The sequence below is a fragment of the Heptranchias perlo genome, chromosome 1 (assembly GCF_035084215.1).
Source record: "Heptranchias perlo isolate sHepPer1 chromosome 1, sHepPer1.hap1, whole genome shotgun sequence".
NCBI classification, from domain to species: Eukaryota; Metazoa; Chordata; class Chondrichthyes; order Hexanchiformes; family Hexanchidae; genus Heptranchias; species Heptranchias perlo.
In genome coordinates this window covers 23,999,100-24,016,903 of record NC_090325.1, presented here as the reverse complement: position 1 = coordinate 24,016,903, position 17,804 = coordinate 23,999,100, and the positions used below count along the sequence as shown (strand labels likewise).

General features: G+C 42.2%; 1 protein-coding gene across 4 annotated transcripts in view; it reads right to left on the bottom strand.

Annotated features, from left to right (window-relative positions):
* LOC137320704 (fibroblast growth factor receptor-like 1) overlaps positions 1-17,804 on the bottom strand; it is a 293,983-nt gene that overhangs the window by 254,991 nt on the left and 21,188 nt on the right. Inside the window, exon 1 of one of the 4 annotated variants that reach the window (XM_067982419.1) lies at positions 13,855-13,940. The exons of the other annotated variants lie outside the window; for them this stretch is intronic. The gene's annotated coding sequence lies outside the window, so the exon portion shown is untranslated. Of the gene's footprint in view, positions 1-13,854; positions 13,941-17,804 lie in introns of those variants that run through there. 4 annotated transcript variants of the gene reach the window in all.

Here is a 17,804-nt window from a genome sequence, read left to right as displayed (position 1 = left end):
GGAACAATGCCATATAAATGTAAGTTGCTGCTGTTGAATGAACTGCTCCCAGGTCTCACAGGTTGCTTAACAGGAACAGGAACTGAAAGCGTATGTGCAGAGACTCACAAGTCAGACAGTGAGACAGGGAGCAAGCAAAACAATATATACTGACTGTACAAATCTATGAGAATCAACAATCTATTCACTCGATAAATATTCAGTGACGCCCATTAGCCTTCGTTGTCACAACTGCTACTGGCAAAAATAGTCCACATCAGAACAAACTCACCCTTGTGAACCCTATGGCACACATTAAAAATAATGGACATCACACGAGTGATGTGAAGGCTTTAATCTCATCTCAGCATTCAGGTATATACTACTCTAGGTTCATGGTTCATGACACTCAGATTATTGTCTTGTAATCGCTCTGAATATAGAATCTATAACAGCGCAGAAGGAGGCCATTTTTGATATTGATATTGATATTGATAGATTTTTGTTAGGCAAGGGTATTAAGGATTATGGAACCAAGGTGGGAAAATTAAGTTGAGGTACAGATCAGCCATGATCTAATTGAATGGTGGTACAGGCTTGAGGGGCTGAATGGCCTGTTCCCTATGTTCCTATGATCCCTATGTTCCTACTTGGCCCATCTATACGCCAGTACTAGCTCCCATTTCCTTGCACGCTCAATATATCCTTTCATATTTTCCCTCTTCACGTGCTCATCTAATTCTCTTTTAAATGCTGCAATTAACTCGGTTTCAACGGTCAATTTTACATTTATTATCTATTACTCTATATCCAACATCTAACATTTCCTAATGTGGGAGTATCAGCCAGATGGGTTATAGGACAATGCTTTATTAGGTCTTAAATGATCAAGTTGGATAATTTGCAAATCCTACAGGATTTTGAGGCGAGGAGGGGGGAGGTAAAGGAGACTTTTTCTTGAACCATTTGTAAAGAATCCACAGCCTTACACCATCTCAAACCTTCAAGTAGGTTGCAATAAATATCCTGCTTATCTGGTATTGTTGAGTTTTAGCCTTTTTTTAAAATGAACTCATCCTACAGTTACACAGCAGGTTTATAGCGCAAATATGGTTTCAGAATTTCAAAGGTTAATCTATACTTTAAACTGTAATTATGTCTCTTGCTGGGTTTCATCAAGTGTGATTGTGATTTAAATGAGGATTACCCGACGACATGCAACACTTACAATGTAAAACCTCCTTGCTAACCACATAAGCGTATCCCGTACAGAGAGAGGAAAAAACCCTGGATTGCTTTTTAAAACAGTTCACCCATTACTCCATTCGCTGACCATGGACTGTCCCGATTTTAAATCAGTTATTTTCCACAGGGAGCATTAACTTAAAACACACGGCGAGAGTTGCTTTCTTTCACGGGCATCTTACAGATGGCTCGGTTCCGCTGGATTACTTGCAAGGCTCCAAATCGCCAAAAGTGGATTAGACGTCTCGACTGATGCGCACCCAGGTGCAAAAACTTAGCAGCGCAGCAAACTTTTCTTTTGGAGTGTAACCAGCAAGAAAATGTGAATAATTCTAATTCTTTACACTTTCACAGACTGATGCAAGAAGCAGCAGCAGCAAAGACAAGCAGAACAAGCTGGCAATCTGAGGCCTAACTAAAAACAGATCGAAAGAAGCCAGAATTTCTGTGTTGCGAGACTAAACTGTTCATTATTTAGAGCCAATAGGTTGTGTGTGCGTGCGTGTGTATGTGCGTGTGTGTGTGAGTGTGTGAGTGTATGAGTGAGTGAGCATGTGCACGAGAGAGAGTGAGAGTGTGTGTGTGTGTGTGTGTGAGTGTGAGCACATGAATGTGTGTGTACGTGAGTGCGAGTGTATGTGTATGAGTGAGTGAGGGTGTGCACGAGAGAGAGAGAGTGTGTGTGTGTGTGTGTGTGTGTGTATGTATGTGTATGAGTGAGTGAGCATGTGCACGAGAGAGAGTGAGAGTGTGTGTGTGTGTGAGAGTGTATGTGTATGAGTGAGTGAGCGTGTGCACGAGAGAGTGTGTGTGTGTGTGTGTGTGTGTATGTATGTGTATGAGTGAGTGAGCGTGTGCACGAGAGAGAGAGTGTGTGTGTGTGTGTGTGTGTGTGTGTGTATGAGTGAGTGAGCGTGTGCACGAGAGAGAGAGTGTGTGTGTGAGAGTGTATGTGTATGAGTGAGTGAGCGTGTGCACGAGACAGAGAGAGAGAGAGTGTGTGTGTGAGAGTGTATGTGTATGAGTGAGTGAGCGTGTGCACGAGACAGAGAGAGAGAGTGTGTGTGTGTGCGCGCGCGCGCAATTTTACCACATGCTCCGTTGTCCAATAAAAATTCACTGGTATTCACCAAAAAAAGCCAATCACAACACACCTATACTACGTTTCAAGCAGCTAAATATCTACCTAACCAATATAAATGACATAAAGCTTGAGCATCAGATGTGAAGTGTGCAATTGCATGTAATGGCTCCACAAAAAGTGGGAAAATCCTGATTTCCCCAACAGATCCTATATGTCGTAGAAATTCCAGTAGAAGGACAAAAGAGATGGTTATGTGTTTAATTTCTGGATAGAAAAACTTGATCTGAAATGAAGTTGATTATTCAGAGAGTACACAATTTTTTAAATGGCAAATTCACATAAGAAATAGGAGCAGGAGTAGGCCATACGGCCCCTCGCGCCTGCTCCACCATTCAATCAGATCATGGCTGATCTTCAACCTCAACTCCACTTTCCTGCCTGATTCCTATATCCCTTGATTCCCCTGGAGTCCAAAAACCTATCAGTCTCAGCTTTGAATATATTCAACAACTTAGCATCCACAGCCCTCTGAGGTAGAGAATTCCAAAGATTCACAATCCTCCGAGTGAAGAAATTCCTCCTCATCTCAGTCTTAAATGGCCGACCCCTTATCCTGCGATTATGCCCCCTAGTTCTAGACTCTCCAGCCATGAGAAACAACCTCTCAGCATCTACCCTGTCAAGCCCCCTCATAATCTTATATGTTTCAATGAGATCACCTCTCATTCTTCTAAACTCCAGAGTAGGCCCATTCTACTCAACCTCTCATCTAATTAATCTAGTGAATCTTCATTGCACCGCCCCTAAGGCAAGTATATCCTTCCTTAGATAAGGAGACCAAAACTGTACACAATACTCCAGGTGAGGTCTCACCAAAGCCCTTTACAATTGTAGTAAGACATCCTTACTCTTGTACGCCAACTCCCTTGCCATAAAGACCAACATAACATTTGCCTTCCTAATTGCTTGCTGTACCCGCATGCTAACTTTTTATGTTTCTTGTATGAGGACACCCAAATCTCTCTGAAGACCAACTTTTACTAGTTTCTCACCATTTAAAAAATATTCTGTTTTTCTCTTCTATACATGTTTATTATTTAAAGATCATACGATGGTGAATACATCAACATTAAAGAAAGATTTTCATTTATATAGAGCCTTATCATATTTCTCAGTGCTACACATATCCTTCTCTGAGAAAGGCAAGAATGATCAGTTACATAAATGGTCACTATAAAATTGACAACATATAGCCAATCTACATAAAGCATCGTTTAGGGAGAATATTTTTTTTTCTCAAAGTGCTCTGCCATTTTAGCAGAAAATGTCAAGCTCACTCACTGCTGAGCCACTCTGGAGCCTTGAGAGCCTACTCTTACTATAGGCTGGGGATGAGGATTTCTCAGCCTCTAGTACGGTTCCTCAGGACCAAGTGACCTAGCAGAGAGGAAACCCAGCCCTGGACTTGAGGTTTTGATCAAAAATTGCTGCTTGAACTATTATTTTTTTTCATAAAATAGGATAGTATTTTGAACGTGATGGAGAATAGTCTGTTAGTATTTTCTACCAGAATGGCACCACTTTTAACATCTATTTTCAAGAGGAAAGTACAGCACTAAATAGGCAGGCTTTGGCATCTGATCTCTGTTAATGATGTAATGCAGACCAACAAAAGTTAAGCAAGCCACTTTAAAGTGCTCTGAAAGAAGGGCAATTTTTAATTCTGTAGAAGCGAGGGGTTTCTCAGCTTTCCCAGAATCTCTTTTCTTCTGACTTCATTTCATGCTTATGCAAAAAGGGAAGAAAGAAAAAGGTTTTGCATATCTTGTTTCTCCCTCATCCACTGATTAGCCTGACATGGTGCTAAGCACAACCTTCCACAGACGCCTTATCGCACAAGAATGAAGGGAGGGAGAAGCATAAGGACAGGCATGAACTGCACAATCCTGCATGGTAGACAGATAAAGTCATTCACTGCAAAGTCTCTTCAAACACGCACAATATGATCAGCGAGTCAAGCAATAACGCCACATTGCCATTTTAATTGTTACAGCAGGTTTGGAAAGAATAGAGAGATTTCAGACTGTGTTTGTCGAGCAGGAAATGATAATGTTAAACCTTGAATAACAGGATGTGGATTTTGTGCTACATTTCATATTAGATACAGAAAGGGGTCAAGTAATAAAGCAAATTTTTTTTGAATGTCACTTTTGTTTGGGTCTCGCTTTGCACTTACAACAAAGTTCAATTTATTCTGGTTTTAACAAAAACAGGATACTGTTGTATAATACATGTAGAGTGTGCTATTTCCCTGTAACATTCAGTGAAGTGAATTCCATAGCGCTGCAGTTGAAAGCTTTGGCTTAAATTGCATCATATGCATGTGGGAGCTGGTCGTCCATTTGCTGTCAGCCATGACACCTGCTGCTGACGTAAACAAGGGTCAGCGAAAACAGAATCTAATCATCCTCCATAAATGCCACCTGTATAAGTACTCGGTCTCATTTCCATCCCTCCATGGTCTTGCTCCAAGCCAATGTCCCTGCATACACCTTCAACTCCTTCAGTCTTAGTCTATGGTTAGTTTCCCTCCGACCCCACTCCCTCACAGTCACAGAGCCCAATGGCCGTCACACTCCCATACCCTCGAATTCTCTATAAATACTCCACACCTTCAAAAGTCTCCTCATAACCTACCTCTTTAACCGTGTCTTTGGTCACCTCCCCCAACTTCTCTCCTACCTCCTGTTCAGTTCCACCACTCCCTTCTTCGAAACGCACTGGATATTTTTGTTATGTGAAAGGCACTGCATAAATGTAAGTAGCTATCGTATGACACATAATTACATTAAGCTCACAATATACCTCTGGGTTGAGATTATTTTGATAAATCACTCCACTGCTTTGTGATTTCTGACATCATCTCATTGTGACCCAATGTAGCTTCCTGGATTGCTTGTTTGATAAATTCCGAGGTCACTAAATGCACTATGGAACGGGGCCATGTGAATCAGGAGGTCCCAGCTTTCATCATTAGTCTGTGCTGATCTCACCTGGAGTGGCAGATGAGGTGCTACAATTGGTCTCAGCACCTCTGGGCTAGGGAGAGAAAAAAATCATCCGGGGGTTCCTGTTCCTCACTGCTGCGCAGTAACCCCTGTGAAAAGTGTGGGTGTACATATCCTGAGTGAGAACAGGATCAGGTATAGAAGTGAGGCAACCGTTGTCGAATAGCTGTGAAGAACGACGCCTTGCAATGCTATCCACAGCCATAGAACCAAACCCCAGCCTGAGCTGGCACCTTTAGAGAAGAGCAGGAAAAAACTGGAAAGAAACAAGAACCTTAGAAGTTTATAGCACAAAAAGAGGTCATTTAGCCTATTGAGTCGTTCTGGCTGCTTATCACAGTCCGAAACCAATCCCACTGCCCCATTCTCTCCCCATAGTCCTGCACCTTGCTTTGCTTCAGATATTTATCCAAATTTCCTTTAAAAGATTCCAATAGTCTCTGCCTCAACCATTCCCTGTGGCAAAGTATTCCATGCTCTAATATCTTTCTATGTAAAGAATTTTCTCCTAACCTCTCTCTTCACTCAGTGACAATTTTAAATTGATGAGCCCTCATCACTGACTTTCCAACCAGAGGAAGTAGTCTTTCCTTATTCACCCTATGAAAACCCTTCATCGTTTTAAAAGACTCTATTAAATCTCCTCTTAGCCTTCTCTGCTCAGTGGAAATAGCCTCAGAATGTGACATTTCTCTTCATAACTATAGTTTCTCATCCCTGGCATTATCCTGGAGTACTGTACGCTGTCTATGGCTTTAAGGTCCTTTTCATACTGGAGTGCCCTAAATTACTCACATTACTATAACTGTGGCCTAGCCAATCTTTTGTACAAATTTATCATGACCTCTTTATGCTTGTGCTCCATTCCCCCAGTAATAAAATCCAAAATTAGGGGTTACGGGAGCGGGCAGGAAATTGGACATGAATTTAGATTTGAGATTAGGATCAGATCAGCCATGATCTTATTGAATGGCGGAGCAGGCTCGAGGGGCCGATTGGCCTACTCCTGCTCCTATTTCTTATGTCCTTATGTTAAAATGCTGCTGGCCTTTGTTGCAGCTTTATCTACCTACACTTGCACTGGTCAAGATATTATGTATTTAAACCCCATGGTTTCTCAGTTCTCAGTTCATTACACCCTTCAGTGTCTTTCCATTGAGTGTATTACCTCGCTCTTCTTAACATTAAATTGCACCTGCCACCTATCTTCCCATTCCGCTAACCTGTCTTTTACAGTGCTCCTCAGCGTTTGCCAAACTCCCTACTTTTGTGCCATGAGAAAATTTCAAAATTGTGCTCCCTATACCCGAATCCAACTATATATTTTGAGAACAAGTTCCATTGGAGTGGAGCAAAGACAAGAGTTTGGCATCAAATGTATCAAAAAAGAACCTTAATTAAAACAAATATCTTTTGAGCAGACCTTAAGGATTCATTTTTCTTTTTGAAAGACGGGGCTTAGTTTTCGTCTCTTTGTGCAGGGGCTAAATTTGGGGGGATTGTGCATTGATTTTTCCATTCACAGCATTCCCAGTTGAATGCAGCAAGTGGGAAAGTTTATATTCACATGAGATTGAAGTGAGTTTCCGGCATATTCTGTGCCCATTGTGTTCACTGCCCACGAGAGGAAGGTCGGCAGGGTGTGAGCCCACAGCTAAGAGTAGAGTTCTAACCACCAGAGACTGAACAGGAGAGCCTGACTGTCTGTCATTGGGAACAGGAGTGATGTTTCCAAAAAAAAAATGGTTTTAATTCCAAATGTAGATAAACAAAGCCTCTTACCCACAAGTAAGGCATGTTTAAGCCTGGCTTATAACTGTCAGCAATAATTTTGTTTGTCTACGTATAATAGTCAAAAATAGTCCATTGGGGGCAGTCAGGTATTTGACCTGTCCTGCCCCACTGCTACTCCACTAACTGCCTACTACTGCTACAAATTTGAGAGTTAGCATTTGAGAGTTAGCATTTATGGACACTTATTTCGATGCAAACTCTTTTAGCATCTGCAAAAGGGCAAACTTTCATATATGGAAGGTACTGAGTGGGGTGCTCAATGTTTGGACTCCTGCTATTTCTGAATTTATATCAACTACTCTGATTCACAACGCTCAGTGCAAAATGGTCAGATTTGCAGATGATACCAAACTAGAAGGGAATCAAAGAAGGCAGCCCAGAAATGACAGCATGAGTCCTCATACAACAACTGATATATAAAAACAGACAAAGTGTTAGCATCTTAATAATGACTACTTCATGTTCACACACATGTATAAAATTTAACAGGATATCAGAAAGCCATTGTTAGAGGTCAGTTCCAACAGTGAAATAAACTCTACATGTGCACTACCACAAGATATTTATGGATAAGGAAGGCCTTTATGTCCATTTTATCTCATCTACCCAAAAAGACTCCATGGGGGTAATTTTGACTTTGGGCGATATCGGATCAGCTGCCCATTATACATTTCTCCCCATTTCCAATTGAAGTCAATAGAAATGAAAATGGGCAGAGATGTATAACAGGTGGCTGATCTGATATCACCCGTCTTACACTATCACCCAAAGTCACAATCATTCCCCATAGTTCCCCCATCACAGCATCCAACTTGTTTCTTAAATTAACCTAGGATCTTTGCCTCTATTATCCCCGAGTCCATTCTGAGTGTTGATTACAATTACAATTTGTGCGAAGAACTTCACTGCTAAATCTGCCTTTTAATAGTTTGAATCAGTGCCCCTCTGTCTTGCTATCATACACCAGGAGATGTACAACAGATCTCACTGTATAAAAAGCAGCATTTTTAAACAGATTCAACATATATTCTGAAACAATAAATTTCCTCTTAAATATTTCAATTGCTGTATAAAAAGCTAGGCTGAATTGTAAGGTCACAGATGCTTAAAAAAAAAGGGTTGATTAGCACAAGTGCACATTCCCTGCTGGAAAAATCTGCTCTTTTATTCATTAGAACATGTTTGAGCGATAAGCAGGACCAAAAAAAAACACAACGCTCACTCTGACAGAAGGCAAGCCAACTTTGCTTGCTATCTGCCTGCATCTTCAAAGGCTTTCTCAGGGAGAAGGCCAACAGTGTGGGGGGGCGGGGGGGGGGGGAACCACAGGTGAAGCGGATAGAACCGAAGCAGAAAAAAGACTGCAGCACCCGATCCTTATCTCAGTGCTTTCCAAGCCAACTGAGGCGACTGGCCTGACACATCCTCACAGTGGCTGGTCTCACTCACACTAGGACAAGCACAGGATTAAACAACAGCTGGCCAGGAACGGAGCCAAAAAGAGGCAAAGTGATTTATGAATGTATTTGCATGTTTAAGGAGTTTTCAATACAGAACTCATTCACTTAAAAAAAATTTTTTAAATACAAACGATCTTTCTGCTTGAGGAGCCAACGTGAACCTACTTGACTTGGAGCTGGTGATGGACCAAATAAAAAGTGCTTGTATAACTACCAGGATATATTAATGTGGGAAGTTTCACATTACAAACATAAAATCATGTGCGATTCTTGTAACGGAGGCTTTGCCATCTGGGGCTTATGATGCATCTAGTAAATCTGACTTTCATGTGAACTCCACTGACTGCAGGATATTTAAAGTCCCTGTTGTGACTCCTGGTTTTCCACAGATTTTTTTTTATTGAGAAACTTAACTGACAGGCCAAAGCGTATTGCCAGAACACCACCAAGGTTGAAAAGAGTAAGAAAGAAGCTGTGGTAAATCAAGGAATATTGATTAGGTGACTCCAAGCTTAGATTCTCCCTCTCCCCACCCCCCCCCCCACCACAAATCAGCACATACTCAGAAAACCGGCCCTCGAATGTCAGGGTCTGGGGTCAGGGAGCACCAGTGGGCTTTTCAGCTGTAATGGAAATCGCAGCTCATCTTCACCTAAAGTCCACACCGGGTGTGTCTCAGTCATCAAAAGGAAAGGATATGGGGGGGGGGTTGAGGTAAAAAGCAATAATTCATGAGTCCCTCCTGCCACCGTTCACCTGTTCCTGATCTCCACCACGAGGAGATGATTGACCAAGTGCTTTCCCAAAGGCAAGAAAGAAAATCACATCAAGTGCCCCCTCCCCCACAGTTTGGCACCTTCCAGCTGCCAGTTTCTGGAAATCACGGATAGGCTGCGACACGGAGTGCGATACAGACCTCACTGCCCAGGCCTTGATACTTGAAGAACGATTTTCGGAGTATGTGCTGACTGGGGAGAGACTCACCTGCCCCATAGATACCAAGGAGGAGGGCGAGTCACTGCATTAAACAGTGACATGCGAGGGCATTATCTTCGACTGATGGGCTGAGAAAATGATAAATTATGCACAGGGGTGAAAATTTAAAATGAAGACGTGATAATAGATGGGAATGACTGACAAAATTCTAAAGGATCTAATAAAAACAAACAAATTGGGGAATCTGTTCAGAAGAAAATTGGATTTGGGGAGGGGGGCGGGGAAGAAAGGATAGTAATAAGAAAATTAGAACTAGAAAAGAAAGTGCCATTTAGCCTGTAATCAGTCCCATCATGGAGAGGGCGGAATAATGGAAGAACTGATGGAGAGTTCTCTCATAGGGGATAAGCAGAAGTCCTTTCCTCAAGCAGAGGGTGATCACTGATGAAATAAGGAATGTGAGGAATTCCAAGACATGATCTGGGTTAGAGAGGAAGCAGAGATACTCAATAAAGATGAGGGTGATACAGAAGGCCCATTGATTCCTAAAGCAAGTTCTTCGCAACCTTTCGGAGAGGGAATCAATGGGGGTTTTTGCTGTGCCATGAATCTCCCCATAGCATGCTAGCCACATGTTGGAGCGAGGATCTCATGAAACATGAATATTAATGAACGCCAGCAATTATTTAGGATGATTATTCTGGAATAGATGTTGAATTTTACCAGAGGGAGAGGAAAAAAATGTTGATTATTTTTAGAAGTACTTTTTGGAATCTGGTATGCAGTTGCTTTGCATTGGAAAATGCCTGAACTCTCACCGTCCACTTTAACCGAGTGTGATGGGGCCCAGCTGCATTTCTGTTACCGCTTTTCACATCAGTGGCATCGGTAGCAGCGCTGTGTAAAGTTATGGGTTCAGAGTTGAGCCCCCAATCTTCTCCTCCTCGTCCTCCTCCTCCCCTCCATAGGACAGGCCTTCCTGATCTCAGCTGGGTCTTTTTATTGGAAGAGGAGAGCAGAGGAAAAGGCTGTGCGAGCCCGTTCCCTCTCCAGGACGGAGCATGGGGAGCAGAGGTGAGGTATGTCTCCAGGGCAAGGGAAGGAACCGAATGGAAAGAAGTCAGAGGGTGACTCGACTGACCTCATTGCTGTCGTGCACCTGTGCCCATATCGCCAGCCCTCACCCCAGCTCGGCTCAGTTGTGTATTGCTGTGCGGCAAGGGAAGGCCTGGAGGAAAGTTTGTGGAGGGGGGGAAAAGCAACCACAAAGAAAGGAAATACGAAATATAAATACAAAGTTTTAAAACTAATGACGGGAGCCGGAAGGTGTGGTCATTGCTGTTAAGCAAGACCCTTTAAAGATAGGTGTGCTGATCTCAGCTTCCTGAGATGTAGCTTGTTCATTCGTCTCCCTCTATTCAATTCTCACTGGTTTTGATTGCCTGGTGTTCGGCTATGGAAATTAAGTGGGATGACAAGGGCCAGCGCAGTGCGGAGCTGTGTGGAGAGTGTCAGGCGGATCCGAGAGACAAGCCATTTCAAAGGGAAACTGCTTTCAAATCAATCAGACCGCCTTCCAGTCCGCTGGGGATTTCCAAAAACAAATCCAATTGATTTAAATGCAGTTGGACCATGAAAACTGCCGGGCCTGCCATTGCATCATCGGGAATTATGTCAATTTCCATGCATGTGACATCATGCCTGCTGCCAGTTACAGTCTTAATTCTACATAAGTGAGTGAAATTCCTAGACGGTTTCAGTTGGTGTCCCTCCCCCTTTTTCTCTACACCAATATGGGTGCCTATTACCACCCATATTTCATTCATCCTTTACTGTGCTGCTCTAAAGTGTCAACCTTGACTCGGTGGTAGCCCTCTCACCTCTGAAAGAGGATCTTGGGTTCAAGCCCCACACCAGAGACTTGAGAACATAATCCAGGCTGGCACTTTAGTGCAGTGCTGAGGGAGTGCTGCACTGTCAGAGGTGCCATCTTTCAGATGAAATGTTAAACCGTGGCTCCATCTGCCCTCTCAGATAGGTTTAAATGATCCCATCTCACTATTCGAAGAAGAGCAGGGGAGTTCTCCCTGGTGTCCTGGCCAGCATTTATCCCTCAACCAAAGTCTAAAACAGATGATCTGGTAACTTATTTCATTGCTGTTTGTTGGACCTTGTTGTGTGCAAATTGGCTGCCATCTTTCCTACATTACAACAGTAACTATACTCCAAAAGAGGTCATGAAAGGTGCTATACAAATGCAACTTCTTTATTTACAATTTTTTCTCCCTCTATTGCCGCTTTCCAAAGCCACACTATATCCTTCATGAGCTTTAATGGAGTGTTCATATTTTTGCAATAGATTTTGGGATAGCCCAACTTTCATAGCACTGTCTTGCTTTGACTCTCAGATAGATATAGATGAGGGAGGCCATTGGACCATCACCACTCAGGCATCTAAAAAGATGACAACATCCAACTATCTTTTAAATGATCTCAGAGTTTCCCTCCACAGCCATACCCTAAGAAGAGTAGGGAGTTCTCACGGTTTCTGACTAACAATTTATCCTTCAACCAACACCACCAAAACTGGCCATTCATCAATGATGTGGTTTCACAATAAAAAGAAGTCTTCCCATTTATGTGTTAGTTTTTTCCCCTTCCCAAAATGGAACAAGAAAGATGCCAGGGATTTTTTTTTTAAATCTCAGTCTACCTCCAAGCCATGTGTCATTCCCTCACAAAAAATGGAAATGCAGTAAGCTCCCAGAAATTTGAGAATACCGATCCATAACCAGACAGCTGGAGGTACATAGATTAGCCTGTGACATTTGGCACACTGAACTTCCTTCTCTGTTTGGAAAAGTCTCACTTCCAATTGGTACCTTCCTCATGACTATCCAGATTGGACTGGGAACTCTATGTGTACAGAATAATAAGCACAAGCCAAATAGGCACATGTGCTGTTAACATTGTGCACTGAAATGAGAATATTTTCAAATCAATATCTGGAAATGTGATTTTATTGTAGAGTCTATATTTCAGAGACATAGCACTTCCAGTAACTCTCTTTGTTGTTCTACTCGGCTGAACATCCCAGGCTGACTACGTTAGGTTTTATCATTTTACCCACATCAGTCACTTCAATCAGCCACCTGCAATAAAGCTCTGAGCTACAACTAAAGGATCTGGACGGGTTCCTTGTTGGAGCTAATATCACTGGGTACAAAAGATAGGTGGGAAGTTGGGTATGTACCTCATGGTCACTCATCTCTCGGAACGCATTTTGATTGCCTTAGAGGGCCAGAGAGAAATCTCCCTGAACTAGCCTAGTATTTTTCATCTGTTTCTTTGGCCTCTCGCACGAGATTACATGGCTGCTGGTTGAGGGGGGAGGGGGTTCATGATGCTTAGTTGCATCATGACTATCGATGGACCAAACGGCCTTTTCCTGTGTCTTTCTGTATGTTCACATGTACAGCATCAGGAACTGAAGTAGATTAGTAACCAGTTTTACAGTTGCTCACATTTCCAATAAATATATTAAAGATGCACAATAGTTTGCATTTTCCATCTATATAAACACTGATTGTGTACTAATCCCAGATACAGTAACTTAAATGTGCTTGAAATTATCTACATGCAATGTGGGAATAGGAAACAAGCACTACAATACAGACATGGACAATAAGAAAGGCGGTCTAGAGGGAACGGTTAATCTTTTGAGTGACACCCACGTGTTTTTTTTTGAAATAGCAACATCTGGCCAAATAATTTCCTGTCTATTTCAAAATACTGAAAATGTACAGAGTCAAAATGAGAAAGGCACAAAATGGTGCGCTGTATAGCAAGGCTCCCCTGGTGTAAAAAAGGGAAAAACAACGCTCTGTTTAACCGGTGGGCCTGTGCAAAAAGGGGAATTACTGGTACCCTCAAAGAGTTAAATGTCTCTTTTTTTACAAGCCTGTGTTATTGAGACTTCAGACCACCAAAAACTTGGAATGCCATTCAGCTTCCCTCTTGAGGTCCGAGCAGTTTTGTTGGCATTTTATAGTCTAGATGACGGCAACGTCTATAAATACAGCTGAATTTGGCTGCCATTTTTTTCCCCAGATACTATGAAAATGCACTCACAAGGTTCTTTGTGTCAACATAAGTGAACAGATCAACGTGACAAAGCAAATAAGCAAGGCGCGCATTCTTTTAATCATTCTAATGGTTTCATAATGGCGATTAAATAAGTGGAAATTTGAAAAGAAAAGAATAATATTCAGAAAAGGAAATAACATACTCTACAGCCAGGTGTTGTCCGTTCGAAGCCCCATCGGAAAGAGATTCAAAGCTGGGACAGGCCGATCCCATTCTTTGGCTGTAATTCACATGCTGAAAGGATTGAGGCAGTTTTATTTCTTCAACTGTTTTACCAGTTTGAAAATCAACACCTTAGAAACCGTATCTACTCCGTGTGAAATACCTATCAGTTGTTCTGCTCTCCTATTATAATCAGAGCCCCTCCTGCAGAGGTTTGTCCCTCTCTCTAAAAACAACACAGACTTACTGTCTCCAAGATTGTCCGTCACAGGATACAGGGGAGAACAAAATATCACTGCAGCATGCGGAAATGCAGCACACACATGTCAAAGGAATTTTCTGTTAAAATAGATAGACTGTGACTGCAAGTGCCAAACAATAAGAGTCAGCCTCAAACTACTTCCGATACAACAAATATTGAAGGGAAAAAAAAAACTTACAATGAATGTTCAGTATATTTTATTTGGAAACTTCCAGTCTCACTAAGTAAACGTTTGGCACATTAGGTTTATAAGGCTTCTTAAAGTAACTTTAATTCAGACAGCATTTTGTAAAGGATTTGAGAATGGGGCAGGAGCAAGGAAGCCAGGTTGCTATGGATATATTAATGTACCACCAAATGTACTGCCCAACACGATTCCAGGAATTAAGTAACATCTCCTCAGGGAAGGAAAATGGAAGGAGCTGCCACAAACATTTTTTTTTAAAATATTTATTATTTTCTCCCCATTTCTCCTAACTAGTTCTCCAAAAGGCCAAGCGCCATATGCCAGCCAAGACGGCTAGGCTGGTGGCCTGCTCCCAGCCTCCTGACAATACAACTGGTTGCAAAGAATGGCACAAGAGTATGCCAAAATGGTTCTCCCCGTGAAGGAACAGTTGGCACCCCAAAGATCCAAAACTCATCAGCTAGAAAGTTAGACCCACGAGCCACAACCAAATACTCAGATAAACATTTTTTTCAAAGATTAAATAGCCTTTTTTATGTGCATATCTCATTTAACACAAAAAAAAAGCAACTCTAGATTAACAGTCCCCTGTGTCGGTTGGCTGTTAGCCTCCTAATATGAAGAATTTGGACAATCACAATCCAGTCCACAATACAAAACTATCCCTAATTTTGCACCGGGCGGGGGAGATCCCACCGAGCACAGCGCATAACAACATTATGAAGGTGACCTTTGTAAACGGTGCACTTAAGAAATCTTCCCCCTACATTGGCACAGAGGGGCCACAGGATGGATGGGGCATGGGGAAAGATTTAGCAGGTGCTCTTCTAATTCGAAGGCACATGGTTGGGGTCGAGTAAAACATTGCTACCCTCACTCGCTGTTCTCAAAGAGAGCCCCGAAGCAGTATCCAAGTCCGAGTCTCAAGGTAATACCAAAGCTGAGGTGAAGGAGTCAACTGTGAATATTGCAATAGTGTGGAGGGAATGTTAGGGCGTTTTTAACCATACTATAGCTGACCTTGATGCTGACACCAGGTGCGAAAAGTATTAAATTAAAAGAATCCCGTGCCCCATCACTAACGCCTCCCATTTTGATGAGCACAAAAACCCCACTTCTTTCTAGTAAAAAGACATGGAGGAAGGATTGTATGGTTCAACCCTGATGTCTGTTTTGAGTGTGCAACAGGTACGTCCTTCACCAAAGCTCTCTCAAAGCAGGCACACGATCATAACGCAATCTTGTACCCTGATCTCAACTTACCAATGCAACATTGAACTCTGAGCTCTGAATCAGTTATGGCACAAATTAGGCTCACTTCTGTGGCAGGTTTTGCGCCAGATCCAATTTAGACGCAGTATCATGTGAACTCGGGACAGTTGTTGAATTCAGCTCTGTTAAGAATGATTTTGAGAGAACTGGAATGCACTGCCTGAAAGGGTGGTGGAAGCAGATTCAATAGTATCTTTCAAAAGGGCTAAATACTTGAAAAGGAAAAATTTGCAGGGCTACGGAGAAAGAGCAGGGGAAGTGGGACTAATTGGATAGCTCTTTCAAAGAGCCAGCACAGGCACGATGGGCTGAATGGCCTCCTCCTGTGCTGTAGGACTCTATGATTCTTATCTCTCAACAAGTCCCAATGTGTTTCACATATAATGAATTACTTTGAGTGCAGTAAATGTTGTTATGTGGATGATGTTTGATACAAATGCACGTGTTAATAAAAGTGTCTTTAGTTCCATGTAAGCTGGAGTAACTTAACTGAACCACAGGTAGACACACATGAACAAAGTGTTGTGGTGTACGTTCGTACCCACAGAGGTGGCTTGCTGACAGTTGGCAATAGGAGCTCTATTTAGTCATGGCGGGCTGTGCCTCTGGTCACAGTTTAAGGCATTGGTACTCAGTATGAACAAAGTACTTCAGTACAGAAGATAGAGAAATATATGAATATAATGGAAGTCTAAAGTGCAGGTTCGACGCTAACCCCTCTCCCTATGGACATACCTTTAGATCCATGCAACACTGCTGAGACAAGCTACCACTTTTAGAGAGAAGTGTGCATATAATTTATTTTTTAAAATGAGGCTAACCACACTGCGGCATAGACTGTACAAACATTATTACTCTAAATGTAAATATTAGCCATCATTAGACTGCTTACACTGTTGCCTAGAGTGACAGTTATTTGTAGGGACCTGTATTCATTCATCTGTCCCTGCTACCTGGAGTGACTCAGTTATTTGTAGGGACCTATATTCATTCAATCTCACCGTGGAATAAGATTGCGAGCAGGATTTACGGCAGAGGCCTTAAAATTCGTACAGGACTGAGCTCAAAATAAAAGATTAGAAATCTCATTGTCCAATATTATCGTACGAACACTTAACACATTCAGTGACATTGTCTATCGGCTGTTTTAATAAAGGTATTAATCCCTGTAGTTGTGATTAGTTGACGCCTCTGTTAGAGCAGCAGACAAAGCAACTTCATTCCGCATTCAGGCAGCAACACTGCACAGGGCAATTTCCACACTACGGCCTCTAGTGTAAACTTGGATCACTGTACACCAATGATGCCCAATAATATTAAAGAAAATACCAACAAAGATGCTTCACAGCATACACGGAAAACCATGGCATTCCTACACGCCGGACAGTTAAGTGGGTGGCTGGGATTATATAAGCGGAAAGAATAGTTTATTTAAATATAGTTCAATATTTATATATGGAAATAAATATATTAAAGCATCTTTTGCTCCGTTTACTTTCAGCGACCGAATGCTTCAACTATATTCAAAGCATACTTAGGAATGGCAGCGACAAAAAAGGGTTATTTTAATTAAAGGTGTTGGTACATCTACGGGTAAGACTAGACAAGGTAAGTATCACCCTAATGCATTTTATTCTTGGTGAAATCAATTGCTCTTCAAAAGCATGTATTTACAAGCGTCCTCCATGGAGCTCTTCATTCATCAAGGAGTCAAGTGGGCACACTAGGGACTGGGTGGCCCCTACAGAGCTGTTGGTGCCAGTTAAATCAATCAATCTGGTTGAGCATCAACGGGGTGGGGGGTGGGGGGTTGCGGGCGGGAGCCAATTTTATCCTCTCCAGTCCCTGTTAATTATTTTATACTCTGTTGACACTCTGAAGAAAAAAAAACCTTATATTAAGATGTAGATGAAACTTCTCCGTGGGCAAATACACTGCCAGATGAGATTCCAGAGTACTGCCCGCACTTCTGTACCCATCAGCACAGCTCACTTGTCCAGGAGAGGCAGAGGCATATTGGGGTAGAAATTCATCCTTGAGCAGTAGTGCAAAAACAGGCTGCATCACTTGGGCTGCCTGTTATACACCGTGTCAAATATTCTTCCATTGAAGTCACTGAAACTGAATATCAGGCAAGGCGTATAACAGGTGGGCAGTGGGATACCTCCCATTTTGCATTACCATCCGAGACAAATTTCTACCCCATTAA